Raw genomic sequence first — 16,374 nt, 5'->3', positions numbered from 1 at the left:
ATTTTAAAAGTGTTATAAAACTTGTTGATGCAATAAATTGAAAAATATTTGTAAATGAATATATAAACAATTTAAGTTTATGGGTTTTATGGAAATGTTTGTGTTTCTTGACTTATATTTTTGCACGAAGATAAACATTAGATTTTAAAAATATTATTATACAAAATGTTTAATGGATTTTAATAAAATTAAAAGAAAGAAATGAACAAGTTAAGACACTTATGGTCGAAACCATGTCTATTGACTGCTGATATCGAAAACTAAAGGTCTCTCCAAAATATATTAATATAATATTGTAAAATAAAATATTAAGAGAACAGACTTGAAATAAATCTCCTGTAAAATTTAAAATGTTAAACATGCATAAAAAATAAAAATGAATTTCAACTTTTTGACCAAAAATTCACTATTCTTTATAAGTATCTTATAAGAAAGTATTCAGTAAAAAGAAAAATAATTCAACATTATTTGCTGCATTATTAAGAAAAGGATAGTAAAAAAAATCTCATTTAAAAAAAATATTTGAAAACAGGTGCATTTTTAACTTAAAATTAAAATCACATGTAAATTAGTAATTAAATACACTTTTAACAAATATAAAAATTCACAGTATTTTCCCTGGCAAAATACTTCCATTTAATTGCACGTGTCCAAATGTAAAATGATTTTTTATCTTTTGGAAAATAAAATACAGTCACTTTCGGATCAGTTTTATGAATTTCTCGGTAATTTCTTTAAAAACTGAAATAGAAAATAACGACCCTTTCTAATAGTCAATACTGTAAATACAGTGACCATTGAACTTCACCTGTACACCTTAACAGGTAAAGTGATATTTAGTGACTTAGTCTTCTATTTAGGAAGTCGTACCATATCGCATTTTTAAATGACATATTGTCTTAATTAAGAATAGTTACGCTTTTTGTTAACTTTAGATATCAGAAAGAGTTTGAAGCCAAAAAACAACAAAACATCCAGTATTAATATCTTACTAGAAAAAAAAAAAGAAACCGATTAAAAAAAACTATATATATATATATATATATATATATATATATATATATATATATATATATCCTAAATTAATAAATTTACTCATAGACAGGGTCCAAAAAGTTTCAAATCTAATAGATCCCGTACTATCGGCCAATCTCCAACATCTGTCCTATCGCCGCAATGTATTACAAGTACTTTAATGTAATGTGCTTTGATGAACTCATAGCACTTGTACCCTTTTGACGTACGTACTCCTGACTGCCCCAAAATCCAAGAATATTCTAAAAATCCGGAAAAATAGAGATTATACAACTGAAGTTATGGACGTAGACTATTTTTTTTTGATTCTGTTAAATTAAGCATAGCATAATTATTTGTGACTTATTCTTAATTCCTATTTAAACATGTTCCTCTTTCTTATCACGTGATCTGTTCGAAAAATCAGAAAGCATTGTATCTCTGTCTTATTCACTGCCTAGCATTATATTTTAAAACTTCAAAGAGCAATTTACATTATTTTCTGATCCTTTTATTTGGTTGTTGAGGGTCACGAGTCAATTGATTCTACCTCGTATAATTTAACATTCTTACCTCCATAAAAAACAGGTGAGGCAAAGATGTCACTACTAATTTAATAACAACACAACCTTAATTAAAAAAAATGTATTTATCAAAAATCAACGAACATACTTATAAATTTAATGAAGGACACATTTCTTTAACATGTTCTTAGTGAAAAATACTTTTATTTACCACTAAAATAACATTTTATCCAACAGGGTTTTATTTTTATTTGTGATCAACTTAATTACAAAACATCTATTTATGAATCATATGTTAACAAAACAAAAGATTCAGTTTTAAATAACTCACGAAGGTTGACGTGTATTTAAAGAGAAACAAACCATTTGAGTAGTGGAATGGAGTCCGTAACTGGATGGTAACGTTTAATGCTAGTAAGACTAAGCTGCTCTCCTTAAACAATTACAAGATGCCTCTCCAATCACTGATATACATGGCAAATAACATCTTACTTGAGAATTCTTCCTTCAAACTCCTCGGCTTAACATTCATGGGCAATATGAACTGGAACAAATACATAGAGGACATTGCAAAGGCTACTGCAAAGAAGGTGGGTTCCCTCTATCACGCTGGAAGATTACTCACACCCGAGAATATCCTGTACCTCTACAAGGCCACCATTCGCCCATGCATGGGGTATTGTTGCCACATCTGAGTAGGTGCATCCATCACTAGTCTTTCCCTCTTAGATGAGGTCCAAAAAAGTCTTCAATCTAATATCAACTAAGCTTCTACCCTTGTCCCATTGCCACAATGTTGCATCTCTGTGCCTGTTTTACAAGTATTTTAATGGAATATGCTCTGATGAACTCGTTGCACTTGTGCCCCCTCAACATACATATCATTAACAAACCAGTTTAGCAACAAAATCACACTCCTTCACTGTTGAGGTCCCTAAATGCCAGAAAGCCTTTTATTCTTTTAGTTTCTTCCTTCGAACAGCTAAACTTTGGAATTCCCTTCCTGCTACTTGCTTCCCTGATTGTACTGATATGCAGACGTTTAAATGTAACATAAACCAACATTTTGTTAATCTTTCCTAGGCATGGTTTCAAATAGTAGCCCCTTAGGTCCAAGTATCGATATGCTTTGTTAGGGGTGAATGTGAGTAAAAAAAAAAGTATGTCATGCCGTAATAGGCAAGATGAGAATATGCACAAGTTTATATATTTCCTCGTGACTAACTTTTTCTTGAACATACAGAGTAATAGGGTGTTCGTTTGACATTCTACATTTTTATAAGTTCTTACTAGATGTCAAATTCACACACTCAAAAAAAGATGTGAATTTTTCACCTGATTTATCAACACTCACTATGCATCCATTTTGTAATCGCACATTCAACACTAAATGTTATTTTTTTTAACAATGTTTAATTTGTTTATCACTTCGTCATTTAGAAGGTTATCTCTGCTAGCTTTTCAATCCATATGCATCAAATGTATCGTTTGTATTGACTAAAATGAAAAGTTTCCATCTGTATCTCTATGGTGTTAGTCTACTAGCTTTAAATAAATGTGCTTAAAATTGTCTCATGTTCAACTAAAAAGGATCAATATTACACATTAATTCTTGAAGAATACTACAAATAAATTGTTTTTCAACTTTCTTTTCTTGATTTACTTTTCTTTTTCCTCCGTTGATTTTCAATTTTTATTGTCATTCAAGGTGAACGTAATGATATCAGCTGTATTTTTAATCTTCATAATTTCTGGGATCGCATGGAACGAAATAACATGAAACCAGGAAAAAGCATTTTATCTGATGAATTGATAATTTTTTCTCCGCTCTCAAACAGGGAATGCAGGAAGTTAAGATGCTAGAATTTCACTTTGGAAATAAATTAACTGAATTTCCTCTCATTAAAAAGCAATAATCGACTAGTACTGGCAAACTTGTCGTTTTACTAACCAGCAAAGCCCACGATTTAAATCTTTTGAACCGAATGCTGCAAACTAATTTATTCAAGATCTCTCTCTATAATATTTAATTTTTATTTATACAAATATTTTTTAATACATATGTGCATAGATATTTCAGGCGCGACTTTATTCAAAGTTATCTTTTTCAGGCCACAGTAAATATACTAAAAATGCAGGAAACTGAAATTAAAATAAAGTTGCAGCTTCAACATGTATGTAGATACGTAGCCAAAATGTTTGTATAAATATAAAATATATTAAAATGCAGCTCTACTTGTTATTAAACACTATCTTATAAACACCGTAGTCATTCAATTCACACAGACACACACGCATACATACATACATACATACATATATATATATATATACATATATATATATATATATATATATATATATATATATATATATATATATATATATATATATATATATATAAGAATTACCAGTGGAACATAAAATAAATGATTAAATATGAGCAAAAGAAATGATTAAAAATAAAGAAATAATGAAAAGTTTTTTCCTGCACGAAAAAAAAGTGCATATTTAATGTTTTACGGTACATCCCCATCCCACACGCCCAACTTTGGTGCATTTTAAGGATATGCATCCGGAATTTTGGCAATTCGGACATAAGCAGTTCCGACTTTCTGGAGAAAGCCGAATCAAGTTCCGATGTGTCTACAAAATACGAATCAAACTAAATCGATTTTGCAAACTAACACTAAAACTTGAGGTTACATTAGGGTTAGGTAAGGGTAAAAACAGTTTAGTTCGTATTGTGTAGATTGTTAGGTGAAGTTCATCATTATTGCTTTTAGTTAGCAAAACACAGATATTTTTCATCATAATCGATTTTCTATAGTGAAGTGGTTGCTAATTATATAATTTGTTACCCTATCACCCCCCAACTGGTTATGTAAAATCCTTCACCTATTTTTATTTAAAACAACAATAAAATAATTTGGATGAGTAATAAAAATCTCCCCCCCCCCAATTTTCCGTGCCAGAATTGAGAAACCATTCAATTATACATATAGATTTATCACTACATGGGCATCAAGTAGATGCTCACTATTCATTAAATATGTATGAGAAAGTGGTGTTCCATTTTAAAAATATAAAACATTTTTTATTATTTATTTTTGCTCATGTTTTTTAGACTGTTTAAATGTAATAAAAAATAAAATTTGAAGTTTGTGAGGAGTTTAATAAACATTTAGAATTTCTAAATAATTGGAAAATCACAAGAGAGTTTCATGCATATTTAGAAATTCCAAAAGGTTTTTATAAATATTTAATGACATATATACAGATACTGACCGAACAGATGATGGATTGTCTAGTAAAATGATAAAACTGACAGAAGTCACTAGGGAATAATTTTATTGATTATTCTCTTGTCGTTTTCAGTTTTACTTTATGTTATTTTATTATTTGCTTTCGATTATAAAAAGTACTTATTTACAATGATTAATGTATATATTTTGAATAGATTGAATGATGAAACTATTACGAAAATAATTATATATATATATATATATATATATATATATATATATATATATATATATCTCGCTTCACTTTTTTCATTGCTTCTTTGTTAAGACGTCATGTGCCTCTATGTTCCTCTCTGTGTGTACTTATGTTTCTACGTATGCATTTTAATTTTATTTCGTTTATTGTAACATATTTTTTTATTATCTGCTTTTTTGTTAAAGACAGAAGGAAGCCGATTTGAAATGAGATCGCGTTTTATTGAGGCCATTTGTGAACGAGAATGAAAAAAGTGTGAATAATGTCTGCAGAAAAGAAATGATTGAAAAGCAAAAACAAAACATGGATATGAATCAATGTTTATTCGTGAGACGATTTGAATAAAAACCTAACAGATTTGCTTGTTTGTGGAAAAAATAGAGCACAATACAACACAAAGCAAACAAATATAAAACATAACTTATTTGTTTATCTGATTGTCCGCTTCAATATTGAATATCGGTTATGAGCTATTGTAGCGTTGTCAGATATTTGCTCCAGGGTCTCTTACCGATATACTAATCATTCCGATAGGGTCGCTTGGATACAAATGGAATAATGTTGGAATCCTTAAAACCTGTATGACCTAAAACCAATAACATCATTGATCAGGTGATTCAGCACATCCTCAAAGTATATACTAACAAATTTTATTCACATTATTTCTGTTTTTTTTTCCTTTGTTCTATTATAGAAATCATTTAAAAAGTAAAACCTCCTATTTTTTAACTCCAAAAGCTGAAGAGCTTCGAAGACGGGAATGGTACCATTAAAGCGAGTGACCTCTTCTGCTCTAGAATTCATTTTTCTACATGATCACTACCATTCTCAATGCACTTTTGCCAGGAATTCAATGATGCATCTCTGCTTGTGACCCACATCCATGACAGAGGTTGCTTTCTTAGAGTCTCATATTGTCAATATTTGCAACAGAGAGTTAAATTTGCAGTTCATGAATGCATAAGTTCAGCCCTCACGCCCTCCGATCCATTCAGGTGGAATAAAAATAGGAGGCATTACTTTTTGGAACACCTCTCATACTTTAAGAAGAACATCGCCCAGTCTACTTCAAATGGTTTAAATCTATCCATAGTACTAGATTTATTTAAGTTTATTTCCAAATGTTTTTAAAAGTCATTAGGTTTATTTTGATGTTAGTAGTGAAGAGGAAATTGCTTACACCACCGGACTGTCCTCTTCAATTATACATTTGATTTTAATTGAAAATATCCTTTTCAGACATAACAATAAAAATGAACAGAATTAAATGTGATAATAAAAACAATTTTGCCATGATGTGTATAACATGTACCGATATTTGAACATAGATGAAAGGTCTCAATTAAAATTATGATTGATCTGTTGTGCTGGTTTTAGAACAATTTATACAGATTAAATAAAAAAAATGAAACGAATCGATGTAAGCTTTTCTGTTGACTACCAATAACTCAAAATATATACATTATTACTTTTTGTTCGATTTTTTTTTTTTTTTTAAGATTTTGTGGAGCAATGATCTCGTTAATTTTTACTGCCAGGTACCATTACAATTAGCAGTAGGGAAGGAATACATTATCGCACTTCACACGCCGCACCACAGGCAACCACTTAATGTTTGTAATACTGTTAAAGAACAGCCGCCTGTTCTTGTAAGTGAGTAAATATGAGATGGGATAGCCGAGGACTCGAACTTGTGAAGCTAGATTTGGAATTGAGAATTTTGATCATAAGTTAAAATAAATATAGAATGTTATTGAAAATAGAATGTAGAATTACCATTGTTTAGTTCACATAAAATAGTTAGATATCTGTTTATTGAAAAAGGAATGTAATGATGTAATTTTGTTTCTGTTAAAGAAATGAAAGTAAAATAAGGAATTTAAAAACGGACAATGGAAAATATTAAACATATTTGTAAAGTGGGTTAGGAAAATTAGGTTAGAGGAAGCATGTATGCACGTGTTGGGCATGAAATGACGTCATGAGTTCTCAATATAGAGAGCTTTAGTTAGATAAGTCAGTCAGTCAGGGGAGAAGAGAAGAGTCAGAGACAGAGCGGACATGGAACCTTGGAAGCGGAGGGGGGAAGAAAGAATCATGTAGAGACTTGAATTCCTTGATGCAAAGCCATTGACCGGTTGGAATGGAATAAACGAGTATCATCATAATTTTGTATCTGCGTCTTCATGTTATGTTATTCAACAGAAAAGGTATTGTCAATTTGTATTATAAGAACTTTGTGAAAATCATCATATCAATAATAGGTAAAGAAATATATGTGTCAATGTTATAGAAACACTCCCATTCATAGAACTGTCAAACAGTATAAATGTCAAACGCACTATCTCTCGGTCTATCTATAAATATATGTCAAATATCCTCTCAAAGTGAATTACATGTCTGCTATAAAATGTCCCTGTCTCTTTATATATACAGAACTGTCTCTCTCTTTATATATACACGATATATTTGCACACAACATGAACACTCTAAGACTCTTCTAATAAAAACAAAGATATAATATACGCCTTCCCTTCTAAAATATAACCCCTACATAACAATACATATTGAATATTTGAGCGACAATATCATTAACTAAATTGTAAAGTACGTCTAATGTCAGAAATCTAAAAAAAAATTTTATTATGGATAATTCATGCTATCATGTACACTTTAGAGTGAAAATAAGTAAAGACACAACCAGACTTTGGAAAGAAATAGGCGTATAAATGTGTGATGAACCCATCTACTGTTTATCCCTGAACGATTCATTAAATATGGGCAAATAATCTGATTCATGCGTCAGTATTTCCTCTTTTTAGCATGATTGTATTTTTGGAGTTCTTGTCTTTGAGTCATGTGGTTGTCAGATGATCCGTTATGCATTAACAAACGTTAACAGGGCTTTTTCGCAAAGGTTTCACTTCGCAGGATATCAATGATACGTGAGAGATCTGTATCACGTCTTTTCCTGATAACATCATTACCACACGCACATTAGCGCACATTGTGTGTGTTCATATTAGCAATACAAGTACAAGCGCATTCGCACACACCCAAGGTAAGATACACAATCTTATGGCAACGTTGAATTTTAACGTAAAACTACCTGACATTATATTAGAATGTGTAATTTTTGTTTTACTTTTTAAAGAACTAACGAAAAACCATAAAGTGTATAAATTAAGTGCTAAAAGCTGCTTTATTTAGCTAATTTTGGTTGGTTGGTTGCTTGGATTTTATTACATATAGCTGTCGTTGTGTCATTTTATATTAAAACCGTAAATAAGTTTTGTATATGATCAGTTTGGGTATTTATTTTCTTTTATAGGTGTATATTAAAAAAATCTATAAATGAAAATTTCTCTTTTACCAATAGATGGGATCCAGGCAGTTACTACCACTTCCGGAAGTAGTAACAATAAAGGATGACACCACACCTCAAAACTTGTGTAACAGAACGCGAACGCAACATATTTGAGATCACATAAGACACGTGGGTGACGTTCGAGAGGACAGAGGCATGAGAGAAAACGAGCACATTCGGAATCACATTTGATTTGGGAAAGTGCCGAGAAATAAATGTCGTTGTTAAGAAAAAAAGTGAGTCGAATTATTACTTGTCTTATGTTCTTTACTATACTTATTACTTGCCAAGTTATTACTCCTGCATACAATGTGTGGGTCCTGTGTGTAAACGTCTACAACATGATACTCGCACATTGTGGCCTCATCGCTAGATGCAGTTTTATGTCAAAGAAGGTTAAGACTAATCTGAAACGTAGCAATTTTTACTTTTAAAGTGTTATATAATTTTTTCATGAGTTGTGTTAGTAATAACCTAACGCTTTGAACTAACTTGAATGCGTAAGCATCTTAATGGATACCATCAATTACTATGTAATTAGTTATATAGTGTTATCGCATCTATTGTGTTTAATTACACATCAATATTCTTGGTTAAAGTAAGAATACGAAATTTTCTCTCTATGTGGATAAAATAAGGACCCCTGTTTTCATGAATCATTTACAGTGGGTATTGTATTTCGGTATTAGATACCCCTCCTCATATAGCTGCTATTCCATAAGAACTGACATACGAAAACTTTTGATAAGTTAGTGGGTTGAGTCTTTGATTTTGTAGGTTCAAAGAACAGAGATTATTTTTGCATGTTGGGTTAGGGGAATTTTCACTGCTTACATTAAAGTTATTTTATTTTTTAAACGACTCCCTTCAAAGAAAAAATGGCATGACGCCGACAGTAAATAAGGAGAATAAATATAAAAAAGATGAGATAATATTCAGAAGGAGAGAACTGAAATAATGCTAGGGATATTCAAGAAAAAATGGGGGGAAAATTTTAAATATACACTTTATTTGGTCAGAAATATCGGGGAGAGTACAAGAGTAATGCTGCTGATGAGCAAGAGGACGAAAAGAGAAAGATGGAATGAATGCTTGCTAAGGCGACTCGGAAGCTATGTTATTAACAGCAGTTTACAAGTTTAAATTTTATTTTTATTTTTGCTCTCTTACTTTAAATAAAAATCTAGAGTTTCTTTTAACATTTAACATTAAAGACAAAATTGTTACTATGCATGTGCATTAATCTGGCCCAAACTTATATTTTACCAAACTTTCATTTTTTTAAAAATTGCTAACCACAGTATGATACTAAATAAAAAAAATCTTATATTCTAATAAAAATATGTACTTTATTGAATATATTTTGAAAACACCATTAAAATTGTATAATAATCTTAGTTTGGGTTATTAAAAGTCTCTTAGCCGAAGGAATATTAGGAAAAATGAGTATGCAATTGTATTACTGGCCAGGGTATTTTCATTTCTTTTTCATGACATATTTTTGTTGCTGTTCATATTTTGTATATGCATCATTATTTTGAACAGTATATATATATAAAAAAAACGCTCAGTATTTCTCAAAGAATGCTGTATTATCAATGAAACTTATTAGTCATTTGGCCTCCAGCAGAAATATGCAGTTTTTGCTGATAGGAATAACAATAATAACACAGAAAATATAAGGCTGCTCTGTAAAAGAAAGAAAAGAGAAACAATTCGTTGTTATCACTTCCAACTTGATAAATCATTTTCTTCAATTTATAGTATTTGTGTAATCGGTTTATTTGCCATTGAATATATAACAATTATAGAACTAGAGATACTATAAAAAATAAAATGTGTAGAATTTTAGAAATATTCAAACTATTAATAATCATACATACGTCAGATTTGTTGCCAAGATTGCTGGAAAAATGATTGGATCACTCTACCGCTCCAGTAGGTATCTCACTGTTGATGCAATCCTCTATCTGTATAAGAGCCTAGTACACCCTAAAATAGAGTACTGTTGCCACATCTAGGCAAGAGTTGCTTGGCGCACCCTATTCAGCCTTGACAGAGTTCAAAACTGGCTATGAAACCTAGTAGAAATGCCCTTTTCTCTTCCCTGCAACATCTTTCCCACAGAAGAGACATTGCGAGCCTGTCTCTGCTCTATCGTTATTTTCATAGTAAATGCTCGATTGAACTCCAATCTATGGTTCTCCCTTGCCAAACTTATACAAAAAACACACTCGACTAGCTACAACCACTATTAACAATTTCCCCCACTCTATCTGTGCCTAAATATAAATGCAGATTGCATGAACAAAGCTTCTTTCCCAGAACTGCCCGCCTGTGGAACACTGTTCTGCTGGCTTCGCGGTTGCATACACCATGGTAGCCTTCAAATCCAATGTAAACAAGTTCTTGTTGAGCTGTCCTCATAAATAATTAAATTCTACCCAATTTACATCATTAACGATTACTACACTATCACCTTGCATTCATTAACCTTTATTCTCGAATGGCCTTCAGGCCTTGATAAATAGAGACTCTCAAGTAAAAATAAATCAGTAACAAACATTTACAATAGAAGACAATTGGCACTACTACTAATACTAATACGACTACTATTATAATGTTTTATAGAAGAATTAAATATAGGTTGTTCGATATCATCATCAGTGACAAACAAGATAGCATGTTTAAATTTATCAATATCGCAAATCTTAGTGGTCACAAATTTTAAAAACTTTATTTCAACCTAAACAAAGCAAATTACCACTGAGATGTTACTGATTAACAGTCAGATTTATTGTGGGCATTCTAAATGGGGAGTTGTGCATCAAGATGCTTGTTCACAATAAGAAGAATTTTTCTGAATTCAGAGCAGAATTAGTCAGACTGGAAAAAATAAAACAAACATGATGCCAGTTGTAATTGGAGCTCTTTGATCCATCCACAAGACACTTGCAATTCACCCAAAGGAAATTTGAAACTTGCTATACTTTACAGACAATAACATTAACCAGTTCATAAAAATGCAGTGGCTAATGAAAACAAGAATAGAAAAACAAAAACTAAAGAAAAACAAAGCACAATGGCACAAAAAAATGATCGAATGGTCTAGGAGAATGGAATACTCATGAAGGTAAACATCATCTAGATTTCCATTGGAATAGCATAGAAAGTATTAGAATTCTAAATAAACTTATTATCCATAAAATTTCAGAGAAAATGAACGGATATTATCAACGAGAGTTTACTGGTAAACAGCTGTTTTGATAATGCAAAATTATATGCAACGTAATGAAAAGATGCCAGAATACTGGAAACCTGAGGAAACATATGATTACTTCTGGATCATTTTGTATATAGTAAGCTTGTTCATTAACAGGCTGGGATACTGTGGTTCTCATCCCGATCAAATCATACCAAAGACATAAAAATAGTACTTGATTAAGCACTCAACATTATAAGGAGAGAATCAAGGAAAAATGGAGTAATTTTGAGAATGAAGTTACGCCCTTCCCTACACCTTGTTGTGGCACTTAATAAAAAGGAAACCTTCGGGTTGCTCTCAACTACAGTCGACCACTTAGCTTTATTTTCATTAGTGATAAAAACATCGGTTGACATAAGGATAAGTGGCTGTGAAGATTCTGAGAAAATGGAAAGAGTGATAGCACTATCCAAATATCGACTGGAACAATATACAGCATCGAGAAATCTTTAAGAGGCTTTTGATCATTCAGATTCCAGAGAAACTATTGACTCTTATCAGTAATAAATCACTGATATGGGGAAAGGAGTGGCTGGATACTTTTAATGCATCTAAAACCAAGCTTCTCTCTTTACATCATCAACATTCTGATCCACATCTGGCATCAATTGAAATGAATGGTTCTCCTCTTCAGGAGTCCTCAAGTTTTGACAAGCTTCTGGGCTTGACCGTTACTCCTGATCTTAAATGGAACATGTACATCAAATCTGTTGCCAAGGCCGCTGGAAAAATGGTGGGTCCTTTCTATCGATCCAGTAGATATCTCACTGCTGATACAATTCTCTATCTATATAAGAGCCAGGTACGTCCAAGGATGGAATACTGCTGCCACATCTGGGGAGGAGCTGCTAGAAAGGACTTGTTCTGCCTTGATAGAGTTCAAAATAGACTTTGTAGCCTCGTAGGAGATGTCCTTTTCTCTTCCCTGCAACCTCTATCTCACAGAAGAGATGTTGCGAGTTTTTCTCTGATGTATCGTTATTTTCATGGAAAATGTTCGACTGAGCTTCAGTCTATGGTCCCCCCTCGCCAAACTTTCACAAGAAACACTCGTCTAGCTGAAAACACTATCAATAATCCCCCCTTCACTCTTTATCTGTGCCTAAACCTAAACGTAGATTCCATGAATAAAGCTTCTTTCTTAGAACTGCACGCCTGTGGAATTGTCTTCCGTTTTCCTGCTTTCCAGCTTACTACAATATGGTTGTCTTCAAGTCTAACGTAAACAAGTTCTTGATGAGCTGTTCCATATAAGTTAACAAATTTACCGAATTTCCATTACTAATGATTACTATATTGTCCAATTTCTACTGTACACTCTTTAACCCTTATCCTCGAGTGGCCTCTTGGCCTTGATAATGTGGTGATGCCTGTGTAACAAAAAAAAAAATAAAGAAGCAACTAGTGTGAACAAAAAAGAACATGAAGCTGAAATTGTGTTAGAAAAAAACGAAGTTCTGAAAATCTTAGGAGAATTACTATGATTCAGATTCCATAGAATTTTTTTTACCAGTGTACTATTATTAGTAAGGAATGCCATGATAAACCATAGGAAGTAAGACATAATAATCATTATCATCAAGGAGAAAACTGAAACTATACAACAAACGGTAATGCTGAAAATAGCTGAAAACCCTCGAATGAAGAAAACAATCTACACTAAGCACTAACCAGTCATACAGCAGCTGCAACAGAAATAAAACAAAAATACAGAGGAATACTACATGGAACTAAGAAAACTGAAACTGCAAAATTATAAGTTGACTACCCCTCACCCTCGCACACACCAAAAAAAAATATATAGTGTGGATATCGATTGGGATCACACCAAATAATCACAAAATGTTGAAGAGGATGGAAAGACCAAGGAGAGAAAGCACTAATGAGACTGTTATTGGATGAATGCGAAGAGAACCGGGACTTTACGGTGGTTTATTGCCACCAAAATTCCAGTGATGACCAATAGTCATTGCAATAGGAAGTCAATGGCAAGCAGCTGTTGCAATGATGCAAATTCATTTGCAAAGTTTATCAAAAGAGATGGAGAGTACTGGAAATCTGGGGAGACTTGTCACCCAGACTGTAGTGAACGATACCGATTTTTGTCAGTGAGCATTCTCTGATGGTAACCTGTGTGAAAACTCCTAGTGAGTACAAATAATAATAATAATAATAATAATAATAATGTAAGTAATAAATTGTACAACATGAAGTTGATATGTTATGAGTGTAATTAGAGAGATAGTCATAGATAATGTTGCATAGAGATTAGGAAAGATTAAAATTTGAAAAAGTGTCATTAATTTCATATCTGCTTGAATATTGTTGCTCAGGTGTGCATGTTTGGCGTAATGGATACCATTGAAGAATGTGGAATCAGTTATTCTGAATTCAAATTCTTATGAATCTATTATTGTCATTTACGCGGTAATACTTTTGAGAAAGGCACGAACTTGATATTTTCTCTCACCTGTAAATAAAATAGCAATTTGTGTTTAATTAAATGTATATAACGTATAATTTGCAGTCGATGTTATACTCAAGCAAGAAATAGTCTCCAAAATAATTGATGCATATTAATAACGAAAGAAAAAACAACACTTATTTCGTTATGTTTTGAATAAAAAAAATTAATAGAAGGGTTTTATAACTCGCTAGGACCTTTCCATGTAAATAAAACAGTAGACATGCGTGTGTGTGTGTCTGTCTGTCTGTGTGCAAATATCTAAGCAATAGATTTTCAAACTACTGCTCACATAACACTGAAATTAACAGGAAACAGTAATCATACAACAAGGATGGTTTATAGCGAGTAAAATCTTTGGATGGATGAATAACGCGTACAGAAATATGGCGGCAAGTTAAAATGCAAAATGTTCATTTCCATTTGCTGACAAGTCGTTTCATATTAAATCTTTCTTACTTATCTCTCAATAGTTACATCAGCTGGAGTGCTCAATGGTTTGGTTTTGATTCTCGCTAATCGCGCCCAAATCATAAAAAAAACTTTTGAAATCAGTACTATATAGAGAATTGTCTCTGTAATAAATACAAAATCTGGATAAATTAAACTATATCTAAGCATATTTTACGACTGAGTAAGGCCCTCCCTTCGCTAGTTATGAATAAAGTAATATGAATATAGTGACTATATTACCTGCTTAGGTGCACATATCTATATTTCAAAGTATCGTTTTAATATTTTTGATAAAAAAACATTTTTAAATCATATTAGCGACCACACAAGGGACTGATAAAATAAAAGTGAATTGCAAAAAGGTGAAAAACTCAAGCTTGGCAGAAAACATTCATCTTGAAAAGTCATGATTGAACGCCACCGCTTACCAATCAGATGCCAGCTTGCTAAATAAATCTTTTTATTTTTATTTTTTTACATGGAGGTCACCACTTATCAAGGCCCGGAAGCCACTTGGAGATAAGGGTTATTGCGTGTACAGTAATCAATGGGATAGTATTGTAGTAATCATTAGTATTGGAGATTTGATAGAGTGTCTTACTTAAGGGGGGCGGTTTGTCAGGAATTTGTTTATGTTGGACTTGAAGTCATCCAAGTTGTAGTCAGGTGAGAAACAGGCAAACGGAAGAGAGTTCCACAGTCGTGCACTTCTAAGAAAGAAGCTCTGCTCATGGAATCTACATTTGGATTTAAGCACAAATAAAGAGTGGGGAAAGTTAATGACAGTAGTTTCAGTTAGACGGGTGTTTTTTGTGAAAGATTGGCGAGGGGGACCAGAGATTGGAGCCCAGACGAGCACTTGCCATGGAAATAACGATAAAACAAAGACAGGCTCAGAACGTCTCTTCTGTGGGAGAGAGACTGCAGGGAAGAGAAAAGAGCATCCCCCACTTAGTCACGAAGTCTATTTTGTACTCTGTCAAGGCAGGATAGGCTCTTTTAGCAGCTCCTGCCCAGATGTGGCAGCAGTACTCCATCCTTGGACGTACTTAGCCTTTATACAGATAGAGAATTGCATCAGTAGTGAGATATCTTCTACAGCGGTAGAAGGATCCCACCATTTTCCCAGCGTCCTTGGCAACAGACCTGATGTACATGTTCCATTTCAGATCAGGAGTAAAGGTCAAATCTGCATAATTATTATCAGACATTTTGCTTTTATAGCCGCTTACGGTCAAAAACTCAAATGAAAGTTCATGTCAAATTGCACGTTTATTGTCTTTACGACTATCCATAAAATCAGTTGTAGAATCATTACAACCTTACATAGAAATTAAGATAATCAGTAACTATTTTAGGTTGGTATTTTAAATCTTATTCGCACTTGATGTTTGTTATTTGTTAGTTTGGTGTTTAATTGCTTCATCAACCACTCTAGGGTTACTTTAAGGTAAAACATTTTTTTTTTTAAATCAGCATATATGAAATGCAGTTTAGTTTTATGCCAAGGCGATGGATCACTGGTGCTATATTTATTCTGGGACAAATACAAGATGAGAAGATTGTAGATACGTTTCTGGTTTGTGAAACTATTTTGTCTTGTAGAATAGGGGTGGTTATTATTCTATTTTTAAATTTTACTGTACAGTCGAATTATTATTAGGAATTTAATATATCTTTTATTTGTACAGTGTTGAAAAGGTTTCTAGGTTGTTTACTTGAAAGAACTGGGATCTTATTGTTTCAAAGTCTTTAAATGAGAAGGATCACAATTAGAACAGAAAAA

At 32.4% G+C, this 16,374-nt stretch overlaps 1 protein-coding gene and 1 long non-coding RNA gene across 16 annotated transcripts in view; one reads left to right on the top strand and one right to left on the bottom strand.

Moving 5' to 3' along the window:
- Window positions 1-16,374, bottom strand: part of LOC145249737 (uncharacterized) — a 1,648,663-nt gene that overhangs the window by 247,624 nt on the left and 1,384,665 nt on the right. The gene's annotated exons all lie outside the window — the stretch shown is intronic.
- The window catches only part of LOC145249739 (uncharacterized), a 295,379-nt gene that overhangs the window by 172,115 nt on the left and 106,890 nt on the right, over window positions 1-16,374 (top strand). For all 6 annotated transcript variants that reach the window (XR_013863569.1, XR_013863572.1, XR_013863567.1 and 3 more), the window contains one exon: window positions 8,419-8,642. This is a non-coding gene — a long non-coding RNA (uncharacterized LOC145249739). The remainder of the gene's footprint in view (window positions 1-8,418; window positions 8,643-16,374) is intronic.

This window comes from Euprymna scolopes, chromosome 28 (genome assembly GCF_053919585.1).
Source record: "Euprymna scolopes isolate OS-2025 chromosome 28, ASM5391958v1, whole genome shotgun sequence".
In the NCBI taxonomy this organism is placed as follows: domain Eukaryota; kingdom Metazoa; phylum Mollusca; class Cephalopoda; order Sepiida; family Sepiolidae; genus Euprymna; species Euprymna scolopes.
Note: the sequence above shows the minus strand (reverse complement) of the source record. Positions and strands in the feature narration are given on the sequence as shown.